The 20,990-nt window shown below is 42.3% G+C and overlaps 1 long non-coding RNA gene across 3 annotated transcripts in view; it reads right to left on the bottom strand.

The window, feature by feature from the left end:
- The window catches only part of LOC121336128, a 30,439-nt gene extending 9,893 nt beyond the window's left edge, over window positions 1-20,546 (bottom strand). For 2 of the 3 annotated variants that reach the window (XR_005952693.1, XR_005952694.1), the window contains exons 1-2: window positions 14,960-15,194; window positions 12,953-13,082 (exon numbers count right to left, since the gene is read on the bottom strand). This is a non-coding gene — a long non-coding RNA (uncharacterized LOC121336128). Of the gene's footprint in view, window positions 1-12,952; window positions 13,083-14,959; window positions 15,195-20,322 lie in introns of those variants that run through there. The other variant, XR_005952695.1, reaches the window with a different exon arrangement.
- Between the last annotated feature and the right edge of the window lie 444 nt (window positions 20,547-20,990).

Below are 20,990 nucleotides of genomic sequence, written 5' to 3'. Positions count from 1 at the left end.
TCCTTCAGTAAGTTCAACAGCATCAGAAGTGATGTCATAGAAATGATTTCACCTGATTAATTTTGCACTGACTTCTGTGACAAGAGCAGGAGAGGCAAAGGAAGGTGGTGGCTAGGTCCAGGTAGCATAACCATAAAGCAGAGGAGAAGGCTGAAGACAGAGGAAGAAATAACACCACAGTAATATGCTTTATACTCAATTTGCCTGTTGGTCCAAGCAAGTACCATGAGCTTCCTTGTCTTCACAGCAGGGCAGCTGTGCTGCACTCCACCATGTAAAACCCTGGGAGAGCAGAGCACAGGACAGCCAGTGGCTTGGCAAGGCCAGGGACCCTCTGGAGCATGATGCCTGCAGCAGGACAGCTCACCAGCCCAGCTCCCTCAGCACCGGGGCACCACCATGAGGAATCCAAGCACCTGCACTCAGCCCACAGCCATCCCAGCTACACAGGCTGGTGACTGATGTGCTCCAGCCTCATGGCTGCTGCCAGAACCCTTCGGGTCAGAAGAAAGACACGGATCTCTCTGGCAGTCAAGAGAGTCAAGAGATTCCTTTTTATGGGGGCAGGATTATCATTTTGTGTAGATCTCTGCTCTTCTCCACTCCCACACTTTTTTTTTTTTTTAAATAAATGAAAACATACAAGAAAAGCTCAGTGTCTTCTTTCAAGACTTCTCTATTTCACTAACTTGTTCCAACCTCCGTCACAGCTCTTCCCTTGTCAGCAACTGTACCACTGCGCTATACCCCTGCCCACGCACAAATGCACTGGTTGAAGGTATGAACTGGAATCTCTCCGTTAAAGGAACAAGCAGGCATCCCAGAGACTGACACAGCTGCTATTTGCATGTAAAAGAGGAAAAGAGGTGCATGACTGAGCCCAAATTAGCATGAGCAAAGCCTCCCACCGCATTTGCAAACTACAGCTTGCACAGTGGTGCTAATAGAGGTGCACACTTTCCTCACAAAGAAGGATTTCTACCTCAGCCGTAAGGAAACTTGGATAACAGTGGTCCACAGCATTTAGCATGAACTTTTAAATCTCTATTTTTCTGAAATATACAAAGTGCTAGAAAAAGACAAAAACTGTGGATGCAGGGTAGTGTGGATGTACCAAGGTTTAATGTCATCCCCACCTCCAGCTTGATTCCTGAAGCTGGCTCAGTGTTTTGTGTTTTGTAAGGCCTCCAGCACTTCTGTACCCCCAGATTTCTGAATGTCCAGAAATATTTACAACACTCAGTGCACCTAAAAATGAAAATCAAAATAAGCAGGGCAAATGCAGATCTAATGCACCAATTCCATCTTTAGAAAAAGGAGAACCATTCATTTTCAATATCAGCTCTTTCAAAGGGATGCTCTTGGGATTAATTTATGTCTGCAAAGTCTTGCTGAAGACACACATTTCATAAACTATAAGATTTCCAGATTTTAACATAGTCTTTGTCTCTCTGGCTGCATAGAGATATCTAAGCATCCATGTCTGTATCTGTACCTACTGAGTCAGAAAAAAAGGATTAGATGTCTCAGTAGACTGTTCAAGAAGTGCGGTTTTATTGGTCTCCCAAACCAAACTGCACTTTGAGGTGCTGCAGAGAAGTTATAGACTCTTTTTACTTTATTCTCATACTTTCATAGAAGCTGTTGGAACAATTCAGTGCCTATTTCTGCAGTAGGTTTAGCTCATCTCAGAAACTAGAAATAACAGTAAATGCAGACATTAATGGTAATAAAAATCAAAGCTAAGCCCTACATGAAGAGAAACAAATTCCAAAATGAAAAATTCGATTACACAGTACCTGTCTCCTGTCTTGACTTCCTCATTATACATAGAAATTAACCCTGTCATTAAGTACTTTGATCAGGCTGTACATAAACAGCTTATAATGGCATGAAATCTACCACAGCAAGCAGCAAATGAATGAGTGGAGAAATACTGACATTTGGGGCTGCTGTCAGACATCAAGTGCTCCTACTCCCTCAGGGCCAAACTGCTAGAGTAAATGGGGTTACTCTGAGGATTAATTGTTCCCTCCTGGCTTGCACTACTTTCAGAAAGTTTCAGCAATAATATCCAAGAGGCTATCATCTGGAGATCAGTAGTACTGTTCTAAGATCTCTGAGAGATTTATAAACTGGGCTTTGTAGCTGCCCTTTAGGTTAAAATTCAGTACAGAAATGCTCAGCCCACAATTGACCTGAGGCAGTATCCCACCTTTTTAAAGTGTTCTGAGGTCAAAAGAGGAAAAGCAGCACTTAAAGTACAAATAGTCACTACCATCTATCTACTAAGAATTAAGGCATGAGAGGAAAGGTGCCCATGGCCAAACTGGTCCAGGTTTGCATTGCTCAGAAATGAGGTATGGTACCATTTCACACACTCCAACTCCAAATATTTGTCACTTACATTTGGAGAACATCCATGCACTAATGCCCATTATAAGCAAAACTTCTGGGCAATTGAGAGTTTTTTTCTGGTTGGTTGGTTTGTTTGTTGGTTAGGATTTTGGAGCAGAAGTTGCTTTCTTCTGGGATGCATTTAAAGCAATGTAACTTTACTTAGTTGTGATCCTATCTAAATTCCTTGCACACACAGACTGTGTGTGATCAGAGGCAGTCAGGCTAACAGGGTCTCTCCCCAGCTGTGCCCCTGGTTTGTCATCAGTCCCCTGCCATCTCTGAGCCTTCTTTTCAAGCAGCTATGTTTCCTGCTGGCTCTTCCCACCTCTTTGCTCAGAAGACCCTCAGCATGGAGACAAGCAATGGGAGTGTCCAGGTACAACACCTGCCCCTGAGCACTACCTTGGGCACCACATTGAATTTCCAAAGTACAGCTCAGATGCTCTCTGCTTTCCTAGGTTAGCTGTGATGAAGTTCTGGTGACTTACCAAGTACAGTAGGCACAGACAAAAGGGAGGAATCCTGATCCAAAAGAGGCAAAGGCAGTTTTCCACTGTATTCAAGATGGCCCAGATTTTACCTTTAACAACCTTTAACAAAAGCTTGGAAAAACACTAAGCAACCCCACAGATTATTTGTTTCTATATGTATTGCCAAACATATTGCAGAGCAGACATTTTATTACTCCTAAAAGCACTAAAGTCCAGTATTTCCTTCCCTTATCACAATCCATTCTTTCATCCCATTGCTACAAGCAGCCCCAGAATGTTATTGCAATCCATTGTTCAACACGGCTATAACCACAGTTCAGACAAACTCAGCCACAGACCAAAACAGCTCAGCCAAAACAGCACAGGCACCACTGAGCTATCCAGAATACTGCTCTCAATCTATAAAGCTGCATAGCTGTGCTTACTCATGCCCCACATACCAGCTGGGTGCCCACAAAAATGCTTCTTTCCAGATCCCCAGACACAGGCACTCCCTTCTCTACAGTAAAGCAAAGAGTGCAGCCATGCCACACCAACACAGGTGTACACAAGATATCACAGTAAGACAGTGTGCAAGAGATGGAGTTAGCTGAAGGCAGCATTTTTTCATCTGGCTCTAATAAACCAGCCCAACTGCAGCACATGTGTAGTCCCTGGTAATAAAGCAAATAAACCATTTATTTTGACTTTGCAATTCCTGTTCCAAATAATTTACTTAAATATTGCTGGGTATTTTGCCTACATTAAAAGTTGTAGTGTGTACCTAAAATTTCTAGCAAACCTAGAAGCACGTAACAATCCAGGCTACAAATGCACATTCTGTATATCAACTACCACAACATTATCATTTGATATTTTTACAATATGCCAGCTTCCCTTCTAAAAACATTTCACTATTAAAATAAATTTGATGGAACTAGCAGCATGCTAGGGATTTCTCACAGATCCTGTCCCTGAAGAATCCCCAGAATTCAGCAAGGTGATCAAATCTCATATGTCAAGTCTTCCAGTGATTACTGTCTTCAATTCACCTCTTCAGTGCTCTGGAGTTTGCTTCTGCTCCCACAGAGCATCCAGCCTTCCTGGCGAACTGCAGGATGCAGAGCAGATTAAGGGCTCCACTCCTGACTGAGCAAGACATTTTTAAGCATATCTTACCTGTAAGTGCATGTGTTGCTTTAGCAATCAATGGCATCACCTAAAAGTATAGTCAATCAAGTTGTTATACATCTGTCTGAATAGCTGATGCTATAAGCTAGAAAAATGCACTGGCACACTTTGGAGCTGCTCTACAAAAACCCACAAGTAATGCACTTGGCATTTTGAAAGCAGTGGCACTGCTTTTCAAAACACACTCAGTGCTTGTGGGAAGGCAAGGTTGAACCTTCTTTTAGGTTTAAAATTGAACCTGGGAAGGAAGGCAGCTGCTCAGGGTTACATATGAGTCACAGAAGATATGTGAGAAGCTAGCCTACCTAAAATCTTTTCGAAGATGGTAAAAACTGTAGTCAAACTTTCATTAAAGATTTGTTTTCACTAAATCTTTGTTTCTGGTTTTACATGGGATTTAAAGCAGTGTGGTAACTTTATTCTATCAGTAACAAATCCCAGCCAAGGAGCCCAGCACATATTCCCAAAGGCAACTGGACAGCGTGGCCCCCTGGAAGGAGAGCAGATGTAACCAGGATGCTCAGCATCTGCAGTGGCTATTGAAGCTAATGGGAATTGCTGGTATTCAGCACCACTGATGCTTGGTCTCCAGGAGAGGAATTTGTGATTTATCATGAGCTTACTGATTACAGATGGAGACTGTCACAAAGACACACCCTCAAAAGGAATTGAAGTTTTCAGCCCTCATGTAGATGTGTACCCATGGGGTTCTGTCTACAGGTGATGTTTGAATTCCAGCCACACATCTGAAAGTCGGTATCGCGGCACACTTTCTGTGTGCTCATCAGGGAAAATCTCCTCAAACAGCTGCAGCCAAACTCAGGTCACACAAGAGGAGAGCCTTGCTTTGGTACATCTCTAAGCCCTCCTGACTGCAGGCTGGGGCTTATGGGTGGAAGAACACAGGCCTATAAAAAAGCATGCTATATGCAATTGCCTTCAGGACATGATAAATGTCAGGAAGGCAGTACGCAAAGCATTTCCAGACTGGAGACAGAGAACAAAAGTGTGAAGCTCCTTAGTACAAGGTCTAAGTCCATTTCATACCCACAGGCCCCAGAGGTGCTGTCAGGTAAAGAGCATGAGTCATGGGTACCTACAATATTCCTTCTCAGCAGTCTTTATCCATCACTGCCATTGCTCCTCTGCTAAACAGCCAGAAAGTCATGGAGAAATATTTTGTCCACACACTTTCCAGAGACTTAAATCTAAAGAAAACAGAAAGGAAAATATAACCACTTGCAGATGCCTGTCCCTGGGACAGAAGTCCCCACTTCTTCATGAAAGGCATCATGGTGCACCTACCACAACTGCTTCTATTCAGAGCCATCTCTATTGAGATGCCTACTTCAGATGCAGGAATCCTTTGGAAACAGGCCCTGGTTGCCCTTCCATTTTCCCTGCAGCCTGTGTTTGCATTCAGACTCTGTGTAACTTCTGAATGCGGGCTAGGAAAGACTGATAATTACACACCACAGGTTTTTTAACAAACTAAGACAATCTTGCCTTTTGGGAATCTCACTATGTTATTTTGATCCAAAGAGACTTTACTACTAGTAGCATGGAGTAGATCTTCAGTGACTGTAAATGGACAGTGATCTGTTGATTTTCTTGGACTAACAGTTATTTACACCACCCAAAGATCCTGCATACCATCCAAACCACTGCTCTGCATATTATGCACTCTCTTCTCCAACAAGGTCAGGTATCAGGACTGCAAGAACAGTCAACAGGAGTTGAGATGGTCTTAAACTGGACATGTTGGCTTCCAAGTAGTACAAAAAAAATTGTGTAAAACTGCTTGGGCACTTGGTTCTCAAGTAAGCAGCCTAGAAGAAACTAAGGACTTCTCTGATCTGAAATTGCTAGTGCTTGGCATTTAAAAAAGCTCCTCAGAAGGCAAGTGACAAATTACTCAACCAAGATTTGGGGGGACTTATGGGAATGCTTTTCAAGTGGTTGTTGAAACTGAGGTGCTCACAATTTTCCGAGAAAATACGTCAAAATTAATCAAATCATTCCAGGAGCAGAAGAATGCTGCAGCCAGACTCCTTATTCATCTGTGTACAAAGGTTGGACTCTTCCTTGGTATGACAAAAGCACAGCCATGGCTGACATTTCCCTGAACCTGAGACTGTCATGACCTCTCTCCCAAGTGCCTCTCTCTACAGCCTCTCCTTGGCCCATCTGTGTTTTCTTCCCTTCCCCACATATATAATTTAATTGAATTTGGTCAAACAGATTTTAAACCACCTGTCAAATCTGGATTACACTAGTCAGGAAATCCAAAGTTACACTGGAGGAAGGACACACCTGCACAGAGGCCAGTTTTTAGTGGCTTGCTGAAAACTCCCCAAGATGTTCAGTACCTGCATTGATGGAAGCCTGAAGAAGAGCTTCCTTACACCTAAACAGTACCAAGTGCTCTGGAGTGGGACCCCACAAAAAGGAGCACAGTCCTGGCAAATCCTGTGCCCTAGAGATTGCCTGAGCCCCAGCCCAGCAGAGCAGCTGTATCCTCCAGAGGCAGATACTCCAAGCTGCAGTTGAGGAATAAACACCCCTTGAATGGAGGCCCACCTCTCACTGCAGCAATGGGCTGAAAGCAAGGCACAGGGCACTTTCTCACGGACAAAGGTGGGGAAGGCAGTATGCAAAATCCACCTACCTGTGAGAAGATTAAATCTTATCCAACAGGCCACTGACCTCCTCCTGACAGTCAAGCTTCCACCACACAGCCAGCACAGTAAATGAGATTTCAATGTGGGCAAGCAGGAGGCCAGACACAAGTCTAGAAGTAAGGGGGTTTATTTCTTACTGAGGAGCTTGATAGCAGAAGTGCCATGGCCATTCTTTCTAATTTCAGGGACCTTTTAAATAAAGTTCCACTCCAGAAGCCAAGCATGAAAGGAGAGGAATGAAAACTCTTTGATAGATAAGATATTACAAGAGACTGTCAGAAGCTTGGTAGGAGAATGAAGTAACACTCTGGATACTGTCATTGAAAACAATAATGAAAGAGTACACCATTTTCTTAACTGAACTACTATCAAATCTATGTTACTGCCACACAACATATTTTTCGTCCAAAAGTGCCAATTTCAAGCTATGACTATTGATCTCTATCTAACACTCAAAATTAACTGCACTGCTAAGGAAAAGTGGCACCAAATCGTTTGAGAACATCAAACAGTAAAAAGCCAATGGGGTCAAATCAAGGTCAGAATTTGATGAGTAGGGTGTCAGAAATTTAATCCATTTTGTCTAAGATAATGTATAGCGCCCGTATTGGTTTTTTTTTTTCCTTTCTTTTCTGTAATTTTTTTAGGCTACCTTCTCTCAAAAATATCACAAAACCAGACCTCAACTTTTTTTTATGAACTTTTTTTCCATGACTGGAGAGAGAAAAGATTAAATGGACTGCAACACAGATGGCAATTATGCCTCTGTTTATTTCCTAATGAGTCACAAGATTATTTTTTGCCTTCTGCCACATCATTTCAGAATACAAGAAACCCTTATCTTGAAGGAGACTTGAGGAGACAAAATAACACTGTTAAAAGTTCCAGTCCAGCTGAAGTGTATTTAAGTGAGACTGAAGTGTATTAAAAAAAAAAAAAACCCCAAAAAAAAAACCACCCCACAACTTTAACCACAAGTAAAGTCCCATTCACTTAAACTCAGAAATGATGGGTAAATCTGTTCCACCAACTGGTGAATGTGGTGGCTATCAAGTTCATTAGTGGTCTCATGACAAAATATTCAACAGCTCTCATAGTGCCACATTGCATGTACAACTCAGCATTTGGAGAAAGTTAATTCCCTAACTGTGGCTAGAGAAGGCTTCTCCTCTGCCCCCCACCAGAGCCACCTGTGCCCTTTAACTGCTGCCCACATCACCCTGCCTGCCCCGGATACTGCCCAGCCTCGGACAGCTGGCTGAACCCATTTCCAGCCCGAGAGCCAAGCCCAGAGAGCCCACCCTGGAGCACAGCTGTGGGCACACTGACCCAGCACTGCTTCAAACTTGAGTCTTCAGGCTGGGGCCACTTGCTTTTGAAACCCAGGCTGAGTAACCAATTTGATAGTGGCAACACCGTCTGCTTCTCATATCACAGTCTAGTAATTAGCATGCTCTTGAAAAGAAGCATGAGATATGCATTCAGCAGTTCAAACCCTTGTCTCTCACCTCCTCAAGAAATGCCTTAACCACAGGGTTTTGGATAGGGGGACTCCCCTCTAAACAAAAATTCAAGCTTTGATCCTAAGAGGGTTGAATCCTCAGCCTAGCGATCAGGACACATGGCTGAAAGAGAAAAATCCTTTATCTGAGAACTTTTTATATGTTTTAGGCAGTAACTGGGGGTGGATAATATGAATTTGGATCTTGTCAGGAAGAGTCTGAGTGTGACCTCCCACCTCCTACCAGAATACAAAATATGCAAAAGAGGATCCATTTTAAATGGAGAGCAAGACATACACTCCTTTCTGGAACAGCACTACCTCCGTGCTGGAACACACTTGCTTTCTGCAGTAGTAGGTAAAGACATTCCTACTCAGGAGGTGGCTGGTGCTTCAGAAACACCCACATCCTCAGGACACTTCTATTTCCTGGCTCTAGAGGTTCCCCTTCAGTGTCTGGAGATTCCTGCTGTCTTTGGTGAGCCTCAGGCTTATCTATCCCAAGGAAGTTCAAAGACAACACAACTGGTGTGGTAAAGACAGGGCACAGTTAGGTTGAATAATTTGTTACCTAAAAATGCTTCTGACAGATGGCAAGGCTGTTCTGGAACACTGTGAACATAACAGATTTTGGGACAGGGTGCTGAAGAGAACTGATTTTAGTGAAAAGTTGGATTTTTATCAAAATGACCTTTTCCACTCCAAGTGCCTGCTTTGCATAGAAAATTGCAAAGAAAACTCCAAAATTTGATAAGAAATTCAACATCCCCGTGACTTAACTGGAGTTCTGGTTTGGATGTCATTATCCTTCATGGCCATTGGCTGCAACTGGGCTCCATGTCCAATATGCATCATTGCCAAATGTTTCCATGATGTATCACAACAGCACAAGAAAACAGAAAACCATCATTCCCATTAAAAAAGCTCAGAGTTTAAGGAAGAGAATGGAACCATTTGCCACAAACACTTGCAAATTCCTTAATCTGACATGGAAACCAGTTGCTTCTACCTTGCTTCTCCCCACACCTACAAAAAACCTGCAATATTCACAATCCATTCTAATTACCAAGGCATTTGCAGGCTGTACTCCTAAATTAATGAGGCTTAGCTGTTGGCACTATTCTCCTTTTACCTGTCCAATGGTCAGTTCTGTGTCCCTTCCCTTCCTGTCTCCCCAACGCCTTCAGAAACTACCCGACAGACAGGGAAGGGGGAAGGAGCTGTGAATGCTGGGTGGGAAGAGTAGATATAAAAATCCTTAGTTCTGTTTTGATACTTTGCAACCACAGCACAGATCTACACAGCAGATCAGCAAGTCTCTGAGGTTTGAGAGGAAACACTGCCAAAAGATGGTATTTCTTTCCCCTTAAAAAAAAAAAAAAAAAAAAAAAAAAAGTTGAAACAGTTTATTACTAGGTGTGGTATCGCATCTAAAGCTTTCAGTTTCAGTACTTGTGTGACGTATATGCCAAGTGGAGAGGGATCTTACTAAAACCTTCCAGGATGAAAACCCTCACACTAGCCAGTCTAGACATTCTCCAGTAAATACAAAAGTGGGATTAGATGGTGCTGCTATTCTCACCCCAAATAAAACCTAATATAAATTAAATAATAAAAATTAGTTTAAAGAAAAAAGCACAACCAAATCAGGTGTGCTTTGGTTTGCTGTTAGCTAAAACAAAGCTTAGTTTGAGATGGTAAAATGCTACAATATAGCTTAATGAGGTAAATCCATTAAAATACCAATACTTTCTAAAGCATGTGTTGAAGTATATTTTTGTCTTATGATGATGAAAACTTTTTTAAGAAAGGACCTGATTTTCTAAATTAGTGTGGAAACCAACCCATTGTCTTCTATTTGGTACTTAGTATCCTACATATCAAGCTATTAAATTCAGAGCTTACTGAATTTTTAGTGTCTGCTTAATCTCTTGGCTTACTTTAGACTCCTCTTCTAAAATGTTTCATTTAAGTGAGATGAAAATCGTTGATTTCTGATACTTTTCTACATATCTAGGAAACAGAAGTGTGAAGCATGAGGAGAAACTTGATTTAAATTATACACATCTGTCTCTCCAAGAAAAGGTTTTCTATTTGTGTTGGAATGAGCTTATTTCCAATACCTGGTAATTCTCCTGCTGTCTACATACATATTCCACAGAAGAGGTAAAGGTTACTGGTGTATAGCATTACTTCTATACGATGCTGTGTGTTTTCATCTAGGCACTCCCACAATGATTTCCATATCTAGCCACTTGCTCTTCTTATTTCTTGATAAGTGATGGCCCTATCAGGAAGACGGGGGCGAGCCTGTTACTGCTTTGAGTAAACAGCCTAAAGGTCATTTTAGATGTTGGCTTTGACACTCTTGGTTCAGTAGACACCCACCATAGCTGTCACCAGTATGCTGAAGTTACCTTCATGGAAAAACAGCCTTTCAGTGGGTCCTGTTTTCTCTTCAAAACAAGAGACCACCAGTGGGCATTTAAGGATGAAATGAGGAAAATTCTATCAAATTCCCCTAAAAGATACCTGACAGAGCCATTTGGTCTGAGGTCAGGATCCAAGTGCTAGAGGTCTTGCTGAGGTCTCCTAAGGTTAGGGGAAGGTCCTCATCTGAATGGGGTCTCTGAGTCCCTGTGTGCCCCAATGGGTGCCACAGTCCTAGCCAGTGCTCAAGGACCTTTTAAAGGAGGTTTCCCCAAGAAGTGACAGCAGCAGAAGATATCCCAGGCACCTGGGCACAGGTGACTTTAGCAGGTGTGGCTACGTACACTAGAATGAGAGTGGTAAAACCAGTGGCTCACGTGGCACCCCCACTTGGGGTGTCCACCTGCATAGCTGTCACACACCCCACTGCCCTCCAACCCAGGCTTCTGCAAGTACCATTTCTCTCCTGCTGCACAAGATTGAGCAGTAGAACAGTAGAAGGCACAGCTTTGCTGAAATAGATGCATCCACTGCCAGAGCGTGTTGGCAGCACACAGCACCACTGTGCCTCCATCAGTAAAAGGTCGTTCCAACACTATACTCCTGGCCACCTTCTCCCACACACTCTTCAGCATGAAAGCAGGAAGAACCCAGCAGACAGATCTAAAGATACCAACATCCTGCAAAAGAAGAGTTGCATGACTAAAGCTAAGATCCAGAGCAAAGGCCAAAGCACCCACAGGGTTGATACAGCAATATGCCTTGTATTGACAACTCTACAGGCTGAGCAACACATATTCCACAAGGGATACCACCACCCAAGGCAGAATTCAAAGTTCACTGCAGAATAACTCCTGAAGTCCTTTCAGGAAGCTTCTCACAAACAAAAGTATTTTTCTTGTCAAAATTAGGTTCTTCAGGCTAATTGGCTCTCATTTTAGGCACCTGAAGATAAAGTATCTCAAAAGACTAAGAAACAGGCAACTCTCACTGAAGTCCCATGGAAAGAGTTACTGTGGATTCAGGCCCCCAGGATGCTATTCTGGTACTGCCTGGTGCTTCACCTCTCTCCCCTCACACCAGCATGCAGATAGCTCAGTAGCAAGGCATCTCAGACACTTCTTCCCTCCAGACTGTACACAGCACTTCCAGTAACTGAGGTACAGTGTCAAATCATTCATCCTGCTGGAACATACCATCTGTGTTCATTTTACAAAAGTGGAAAGGTACAGCAAAGTCCAAACCTCCTTGTCCAGCTAGATACAGGTCTGAGACTCTCCTAAAAAGTGAAGGGACAGGTTGTACTGGTACATTACCTCCATTTTTCTGTAAAGAGAGGTAAATGCTAATATATATGCTGTTAAATTTCTATAGGAAGTGCACCTCGTATCATCTTTGCCTCACTTCTGTGCAGCTAAAACAGAGAAGAGAGAAACCAGAACCATGATGAAGAGCTACAGAAGACAGCAAATACATGTGTATTCTTCCAAGATGATGCTGTCTTTTCAGAGCCAAACACTCAGGTTACTGCATTTACCAGGCTTTTGCTTCAAGACACACATGACAGTACCTACCAGAACATCCTGTTCTTCTTTGCCACCATGCCTTTTGAAATCCAGCTGTAGCCATTGAGACCTCCAGCACTGCCCTCACAACCAACACAGGCTGTTCAGCTGCCTTTAGAGATTAAACTTCTGGTTTTTAGAAGACATTCCTAGCACTATTCACTCTGAATGTCATTGTCATGAAGCTGCTAATAGATAAAAACTACTGAGGACACATCCCATTGCTCGTTTTCCCTCCCTTCACTCCAAAGCAAATAAGGCTTCAGAGCTCAAGGTTTCAGAGACCTCTGCAAAAGCAGTCAAGCCCAACTTCCAAAAAAGCCCTGTATGGTATTCTATAGGCACAGTCAGAGCTGCATTCTCCAGACATGGGGCTCCATTTTCCAGTACATAATTTTCACTTTGTGCTAAACAGACAACAGAGTGTGAAAACTCCCTTTTTTTGGGTTTGACATTATCGTACAGACAAGAAAACCATCTGCAGTTTTCAGCTTCAGCTTTTGCTCCAAGTTGGGATCTTTATGTTACTTTTCCCAATACATTTTGAAGCCCAGACACTAATTCAGTCTGTTCCCTACTTCAGCTGCTCTTCTACTCTGTGAGCAATGTCTGCTTTTCAGCACAATGCAGGAGTCACCAAACAGCACCTGAGTAGGGTGCTTATAATCCCAGGATGCCATACCACAAAGCAGGCTCCTTGAATCCAGTACTTACCCAAAAAAAGGGCACGAGCTTGTCAGCTGCACAGCCCAGCAGTGCTCACTCACGAAGGGTAGAACAGCAGCGGCGGAACTTCACTGCAGTCCAATATCACAACCTGTCATATCTTCCTTGCTAAAGGAATCTGGGTAAAGAAAACACAAGCTGTATTTAAGCAATAATACCTTCTGGGAATGTCTAGCAACAAGTGCTCTGAGGAACAAGCTGTGCCTCTGGCCCTTACCCTCACCACTCAACATTCTCAGGCTGACTGCGTTAAAATAGCTGACTTAAAAGTCATAATTGCTATTCTCAACAGTAAAATACTTTTTTTTTTTAATGTACCTTTCAACATGCTGCAAAGTTAAACATGGCTTGCATGTTGCCATGGATATGATTTCACGTTTATAAGACTGGTCTTTCCTGGCAGCTAAATGCCAGTATGGGAACAAATAGCAGAACAGGGTTTTGTTTGGCATTTTGCTTTGTTTAGGATAGCAGCTAACTACTTTTCTTATTAACAAGCTTTTGATTTTACTGGAGATTCTCTAGAAACAGAGTTCATCTCATTGGCATTAAAGATATCACAACCAATCCTCCAGTCTGTGTGAGCAGAGCCCTGACCTCTGTGGCACCACTCATGAGAATCAGGGTGTAGGGTCAAGCCTGAGTCTGTTTACACATCTGCCATGGCTGATATCAGACAGGATACAGTGCATGAAAACATCCTTTATCTCTGCTTGCTTCATGTCTCAACACAGAGAGCAGGTATTGAGCTAGAACTAAATTTTATTCAAAATACAAACATTATCAATTCTGACTAAAATAAGGTACTGAAATTAGGTTTTCATTTGAGCAGAGGAGCAGTTTCATTCGATAGGGTCCCAGGAAGAATGTCCAAAATGGAATTGCTAAATTTCTATCAACTTCAAATCAGCTGCATTCCTGCAGAAAGGCTAATGGAGCAAGAATAAAACCCAGACTGGCAGGAAGGTGTTACCAGTTCATAATGCCAAATCTAAATGCCTCCTTCGCATCCACACCTAATGACTCGTGCCCACATCTGTTTCACAGGCTGTGTGTGTACCTCTAGTCCTGCTGGATGACTTATGTGGCAAAAGTCACCTGGTCTTCAGTGGGACAACATTTCACCCCTCAGTGAATGAACCCAGGGATAACTTTTGCCCGCTGGTTGGTTACATGTAGGATTGTATCAACTCAGCTGCTATCACTAGGAAATCTGAAAATAAGATGTAATTGCACAGACAAAGCTGGGGATTACACCATGTCCCTCCAAATCCCACAGCCAGAGTGTTTACCTCTGTCTGTGTGTTGCTGTCAGGAAAAATTCTGTACCTATTTCAGTGTCAGAGATACATATCAGTCAAACCTGACTTCAGCTTTTGAAGTGGGTGGAGAGCAACACCGCCCCTCTCCTGTGCTGGAGCCTGCAACTAAACTGCATTTTACTCACAAACATATCTGTAGTTCTGCTGTGTTCTGACTTTTTAAAAAAAAAATCTCATTGGACAGACACCACCAGCAAGTTTCTCCACTCTGTGGAGTGTCTTCACAGCCCTCCCACATAGTGAAAATGACTCAGACTAAACTACTAAATTTAGGGCATTGGTATTCTATGTGTTACGCTGGTGTTCATACAAGTAATGCCTTAAACAGTAAATTTCTGAATTAAGCATTCAGGCATCTTTTCTGTGCTGCATTTGCCACTGAAACAGAAAGGCAACGAAGGTGGGCTGAGGAGGAGGTTATTTGGATCATGATTTGGCTTGTGTTTTGGCTAGAGCTATATGGGAATTTGAATGAGGTTTGCATGCACTTTTAGAATTATCTAATGACCCAATATCATTATGTTTGATCTCAAGTGATGCGATCGTGCAAGATTAGCTGCCCTTGGGAGATTCCCCTCATCTCAGGCAAGAGACAGCAGGCTTTGACTCACAACTGGGGAGGATTTCTCTGGGGATGAATAGACCAATTCCCACTCCTCATCATCCAACTCACCCATCTTTGTGATGTTCCCGTCCTGGAAGGATGGTTCATGAAGCAGCTGCTGAGCTGCTGGTTGCAAATCCATGTAGTCAACTAGATCGGTACTTCTGTAACTCAATATAAAACACAGAGAACTATTGAAAGTTCTATTGAAAGCAGACCCTGCTTCATGAGCAACAATCATCCGTGTAGCAAGGACAAGGTAGTCTGGAAGAAACCCGTGATGGCCATGAAGTTCTGTGGCTATCACCAGCAAGTCAGGGCTTTGCAGAGAGATTGGCCATGTGGTCACTACCCAGAAAAAGGGACAGCAAGTCCCCGACCCTACAAGGAGCAGAAGAAGCAATGAGAGTGATGGGATGGGAAGAGGAAGGAGAGAAAGAGGAGTGCTAATGAACCTTGTCATCTGAGGCATTCTTTTTTCTTTTTGCTTAAAATCACCAACAAATCAGTGTGAGCCTGAAGTCAGGCCAGAACCTGGCCCAGAGACCACACTGTCCTTTAGTCTGACCACAACACCTGCTGAAGCCAGTGAGAGTTTATGTGGGTATCTCAGGCAAGGACATAGAAGCAATGACTCATCTATTAATGAACTTTGGTTCTTTATCTGGTTGCCAGGTGCCTCCAGAAAGGCACAGCTTTCCTAAATATTTGTGGGTTTTGAAACTGCTGAATAATTTTTACAAATACAGTTCATGATCTGTTATCCAATCAAAACCATGCAATTGCTAGGAGCCATGTGAGCTGTTTACACTGCACATTTCTATCACATGCCCTACCTTTGTTCCTCATCATTGGAGCACAACTCTTCAATAAAAATGATGCTCATGCAAAAACATTTTAACACTTTCACATAATCTGTTGTGTCTTCCAGGAGCGCTTATACCATCTGATGCACAGTATTTCAACCTGGGAAGCTGGGCATCCTTCTCTAAAGTTCTAGAGAGCAGGTAAAGAATAACTGTTTTCAGTAAAACCCACAACTTTTTCTTGTATGACCATCTGCCTGAAGGAAAATTTCCACAGTACAATGTCTATTCTTGTGCTGACCCCACCCAAGAAGCAGTGATCTTAAAAGACCCCAAAGTGCCCACTTAAGAGAATCTAAAAAACCCAAGCCTAGAAGTGACCTGGAGGGTCGCTTATTTAATCTTTTTCCTTGCTCTAAAACAGAATAAATAACTTAGACCATCTCTGAAAAACATTCATCACACTTTTGCTTGCAAAAATTCAGACAAGAATATGCCACCTTCTCCCCAAGTAATCCATGCCATGATTTTACTGCTTGTGCAATTAAAGAATGTTTTCCTAACACTTTGGCTGTGTTTCTTCACTTTATCACCTCGTATTTGTCCAAGCAGGCAATTTTGACTGGGTCAAGTTACCCCATTTTATCCCCCAGATTTTGACTGATAGAAGAGTTAGAGAATATAATGAAGGAAAGATGGTTGAAAGCCAAGATCAAGAGATACACCAAGATCAGAATATCTATATGATATCTACTGCATACTAGTTGCCCAATAAACTGAGAAATTACTTTAGTTAAATATTAATTACTCTTGGAAATTACATTTTAACATCATTTTACAATTTAGGTCCGTACAAACTGTCTGACAAATCTGTCCCACTATCTGTCCAGGAATCCAAATCTCTTTCTTGAGTGGATTCCCAACTTCATTAACACCTCCTTCTTTAGAATACTTAAAGGCGACTTGTGAAAAAGATAGGAACAAACTTTTTAGCAAAGCCTGTAGGATAGGATAAGGTGTGATGCTTTTAAACTAAAAGAAATCAGAATTAGACTGCATGTAAGGAAATAATTTTTTACAGTGAAGGTGGTGGAACAATGATACGGGTTGCCCAGAGAGGTGGTAGATGCTCCATCCCTGGAAACATTCAGGGTCAGGCTGGACTGGGCTCTGAGCAACCTGGTTTAGTTGTAGATGTCCCTGTTCACTGCAGGGGGCTTGGACTAGATGGCTTTTAAAGCTGCCTTTCAACCCAAAGCATTCTGTGATGCTGTGAACAAGTAAATCTTCCTTGGTAAAACTCAGTTAAAATATCTCCCTAATAACTTCTACCTTGTGAAAGAGGGTTGCCTCAATATATCCTACCATGGTGATACCTTAAGGGGGGTTTTGCCATGTTGCCTTTCCAAGTAATATCCACATAAAGTGTCCCTTTGCCACTAGCAAGTGCTTCCAAGAGTTGCTCAAAAGCATCTTTCCACTTGTCCACTAGGCAGGTGGCTTAAATGACACCCACCTGTCAAAGAGGCTCTGCTCTTCCTCTTTCCATCCTCACCCAGACAAGTCTGTCCTTCATTACTCCACAGCTTCAGGACGAGCATGGATAACACTTCTCCATTTCTCCAAGCTTGTCTGTACAGAATGAGCTGTGTGAATGCTCCAGTCCTGCGACTGATCCCAACAAATTTCTAACATATCTATGAAATATTTAATTTGACTCTATTGCTACAATGTCTGGTCCTTTTCCCCATATTTGTACTCATGTCGCTTTCTCAACCTTCCAAAGATGCTGCTGTAATATTCACTATTTTAAACCTTTGCACTGACCTCTTTCAAACTGAGCATAAAGTCCTTTTCTCACTAGGCTGGTGAAGGCTGCACTGTGATAGAGCCCTATTTCTTCATCACCTAAGAGAAATTCACATCCCTGCCTTTGAAGTATGACATTAGTAAGTACCAAATATGTTATTTCCACACTTCTGATTGAAAAATTAAGTGGTTTGGTATTCCTGAATAGAAACACTTAATTTCTGTGAGCTGAACCAAAGTAAAATATTTTGATCTGACCCAGTTTGCCTTCAGTTTGTCTCATCTGTCTAAAGTGAGCCTCTCTGTCCAAGCTTTTTCCCATGATCCAGCACTACAGTAGGTAAGAGGAGAAATTGCAACACACCCCTGGTTAGATAATGCAGAGATGGGAGTGGCTGTAAGAAATAATCAGGATACAATGCTTCCTGTCCCAAAAATACCACAGCAGTTCACACAAATGGCTCAGATTCAATATTAAGTAACACACAGCAACCCAGCTCAACAAACTGTTTTGAAATGGATAAAACTGACTCAAAGCAAAGTATTTCAGTAGTACCCTCCTGGCAAGTCTTCCTAAAATCTCAATCTCACAGAATTTCTGCATAAAAGTCACTTGAACACCAAGTATTTTTTAACATAATATAATTAGCAACTGTAGAAATAGATCAGTCATCATGACTTGCTGCACAGGAAGATCAGAATACTGATTCATACATACTTTATATACATTGAATTGCTTCAGAAACCCAGTATTTTTACATCTTCTTCATACCATCACAGTTCAAATGGAGGTCTTTGCTCTGCAATGGTTTGCACATGATGAGAAGTGATGTTAATCATGAGAACCACCAGAAAATTCTTTTGAGCCAATTAGATGGCATCAGTCACAATGATATTAGTCATCCACTCCTCACTCTGAGGAGAAGGAACCAAAAATTGTCATTCATCTACTCCTGAAGCTGCAGAAGACATGAGGGAAGTGCACTATTTCCCATTCTTTTTGCAATCATTGTTACACAAAGTGACACGAGCTGCTATTTTCTGTTCCTTTTCTAGGAGAATGGTGGTTACTCTCTGTGCAGGTTAGGAGAGAGACTTGGATCTCATTTAACTGTTTCATACTTCCTTTGCTCTTTCTTGATCACTACATGACCCAAAAGGAAAATGGGACCAGAAAATGTTGCCATTAGGCCGATGCCATTAGCCTCAGCAGCTTGTAAGGGCAAGATGAGTGAGATGTGACTGCTGGTTAACAGTGACAGAGGAGAGAGTTGTCATACTTGGTGCCATGACTCAGCACACCAGTGAGAATAACTAGAAAAGCATGAGAAGTGGTAACCAACATGTGGAAAAGTGGACACTCAAGGAAAATCTTTCAAAAAGCTCACAATGAGCATCAGAAGATGCAAATTGCAAAGTGTTCAAAGTAGAGGACTGTAAGAACAGATCGAGGAATGACACTGCAGCAGAGAGAGACTGCCCTGGAGCAGCCAGCCTAACAAACCACACTACTGAGATCACTAAGTATCACTGATCTCAGTGAGCTGTGAGGTGGGGGAAGTCCAGGAGGAACTGATAAGGGGAGAGGCTGATCAAACTCTATTTTTCCACAGCAGGATGGTTTGGGTATCCCAGAGATGCTGGTGTAGCAATCTATCGCTTTCACCCCAGCCAAGAGAACAGACTACCCAGCAGCCCTGGTGAGCACAGAGATCTGTGTATGGGATGTTGTTCCAATGTGAGAGGCACCTTTGAAGCACTCAACTGTGGTATTCACATGCCTTCTGAACAGAGAGAAGCTGTGAGAGAAGCAGAGAAAAGAATGATTAAAACAATTATTATCTCATTTGCTACTCCTGTGTTCAGAAGGCATGTGAATACCACACTCAACAGCTACAAACAACTCCAAGGCACAGGCTGGCCAGCTCTGGAAATATCAACACTTGAAATCCCTCCAACACTTTGTTTTTGGAAGACAGAGGCAGTGAAAAAGAGGATGAAAAATCAGAAATATCAACCCTTCTAACAGAGGGGTAAATAGAGCAAGTTAATACTAAAGTAATATTCTTGAGAAGGCAAAGAAAGATCTGTGGCTGAGAAGTCAAGATGCATCTAGCACATCTGGGGAAACTCTGCCAAGGTTTTCATGGCATCTAGTCCTCTGGGATGACATTTTGGCTCACTGCCCAGTTAGAATTTGCCCTTGAAGGATTTTATGGGCTAGATCCTCACCTAGAGAAAATTGTGCTGCTGCTTTTTAGAAGCTGGACGAGCAGGAGAGAGTTATGTCCCAGATCTCAGACTGGTAGGATGGTTTTCTCAGGGGAGCTACATCTGACAGCTTCACAATGAAAGAAAATGTTATCCATGGCATGAAACTCCAATTCAACAAACAAATTGGAAAATTACTTTACAAGAAGTCATGTTAACAGATGGTACCAAATCCAAGTAGCAAAGATCACAATTACTTCTTCACATTTTGCATTTTGTCTTTTGTGTGTGTGTGTGTGTGTGCTTCAGCCCCAGAGAAACAGATTATGACTCAAGAAGTGGAGCTAATTAAATTATAACATACTAGAAGGAGATTTGGCTGTGTTGATATATCTGGAGTGAGGTACAGCAAGATATTCCTCTGTAAACACTGAGATACCTCCCCAGGATTTCTCATAATTATGAAATAATTCAGAGTATCTTCTTCTTCAGAAGAAGTCTTAGATTTGAATGCCAACCCTAAAACTAAAACATACCTGAACTAGATAAATCAGATAATCTAAGACCATATTTAATAAATCAGATAATAAGACCATATTTACATACCTGTAAAAAGAAGATGAAGATGAACAACTGGAATAGTAACTGCTGCCTGCAGTTGTTGCTAGGCCTCAGCTTTCTACATCCAGCTGCACTGAATCCAGATTCATTCTCTTCAAGAGATGGTATCTAAGACTCTCCGATTTGTTTTTCACACTGTCCAGTAGAAATAACTTCATCACAGTGAAATAAGGCTCACAGCAGCCCTCTTCTTCTCAGAGAAAGAGAGATCTTCCAGAAACTGTAAAGGTACAACTTATAATTATATTCCAGTGTGCAGTTATAACAAATGCCTTTTTTGCCCCACGCTAACAACATAAAAGGTCTCTAACTCTGAGGTGGCCCTGCTTTGCTTGGTGAATGAATGAAGCAACATTGACCTTAGAGGTGTTGATGTATCCCAGAGGGAGGGGAACAAACCTTCAGAGCATCTTCACACCAGTACACATCTCTCTTCTCCAGCCTCTACCTGATGTAGACAGACTGCTGGCAAAAGAAAACTAGAAGAGATGTTTCTAATAGATGAACTCCACTAGCACCTTCTATAGGCTTTAAGATATGTCCAATCTAGTTGTCTATGCACATCCTGCCAGAAGTTACAACTGCCCCTGCAGAGTCAGCAAAGGGAACGTCTCTCTGTGTCTCACCATACAAGAGATGCTCACTGAAGACAT

The sequence above is a fragment of the Onychostruthus taczanowskii genome, unplaced genomic scaffold (genome assembly GCF_017590055.1).
Source record: "Onychostruthus taczanowskii isolate IOZ18803 unplaced genomic scaffold, ASM1759005v1 scaffold22, whole genome shotgun sequence".
NCBI lineage: Eukaryota > Metazoa > Chordata > Aves > Passeriformes > Passeridae > Onychostruthus > Onychostruthus taczanowskii.
Note: the sequence above shows the minus strand (reverse complement) of the source record. Positions and strands in the feature narration are given on the sequence as shown.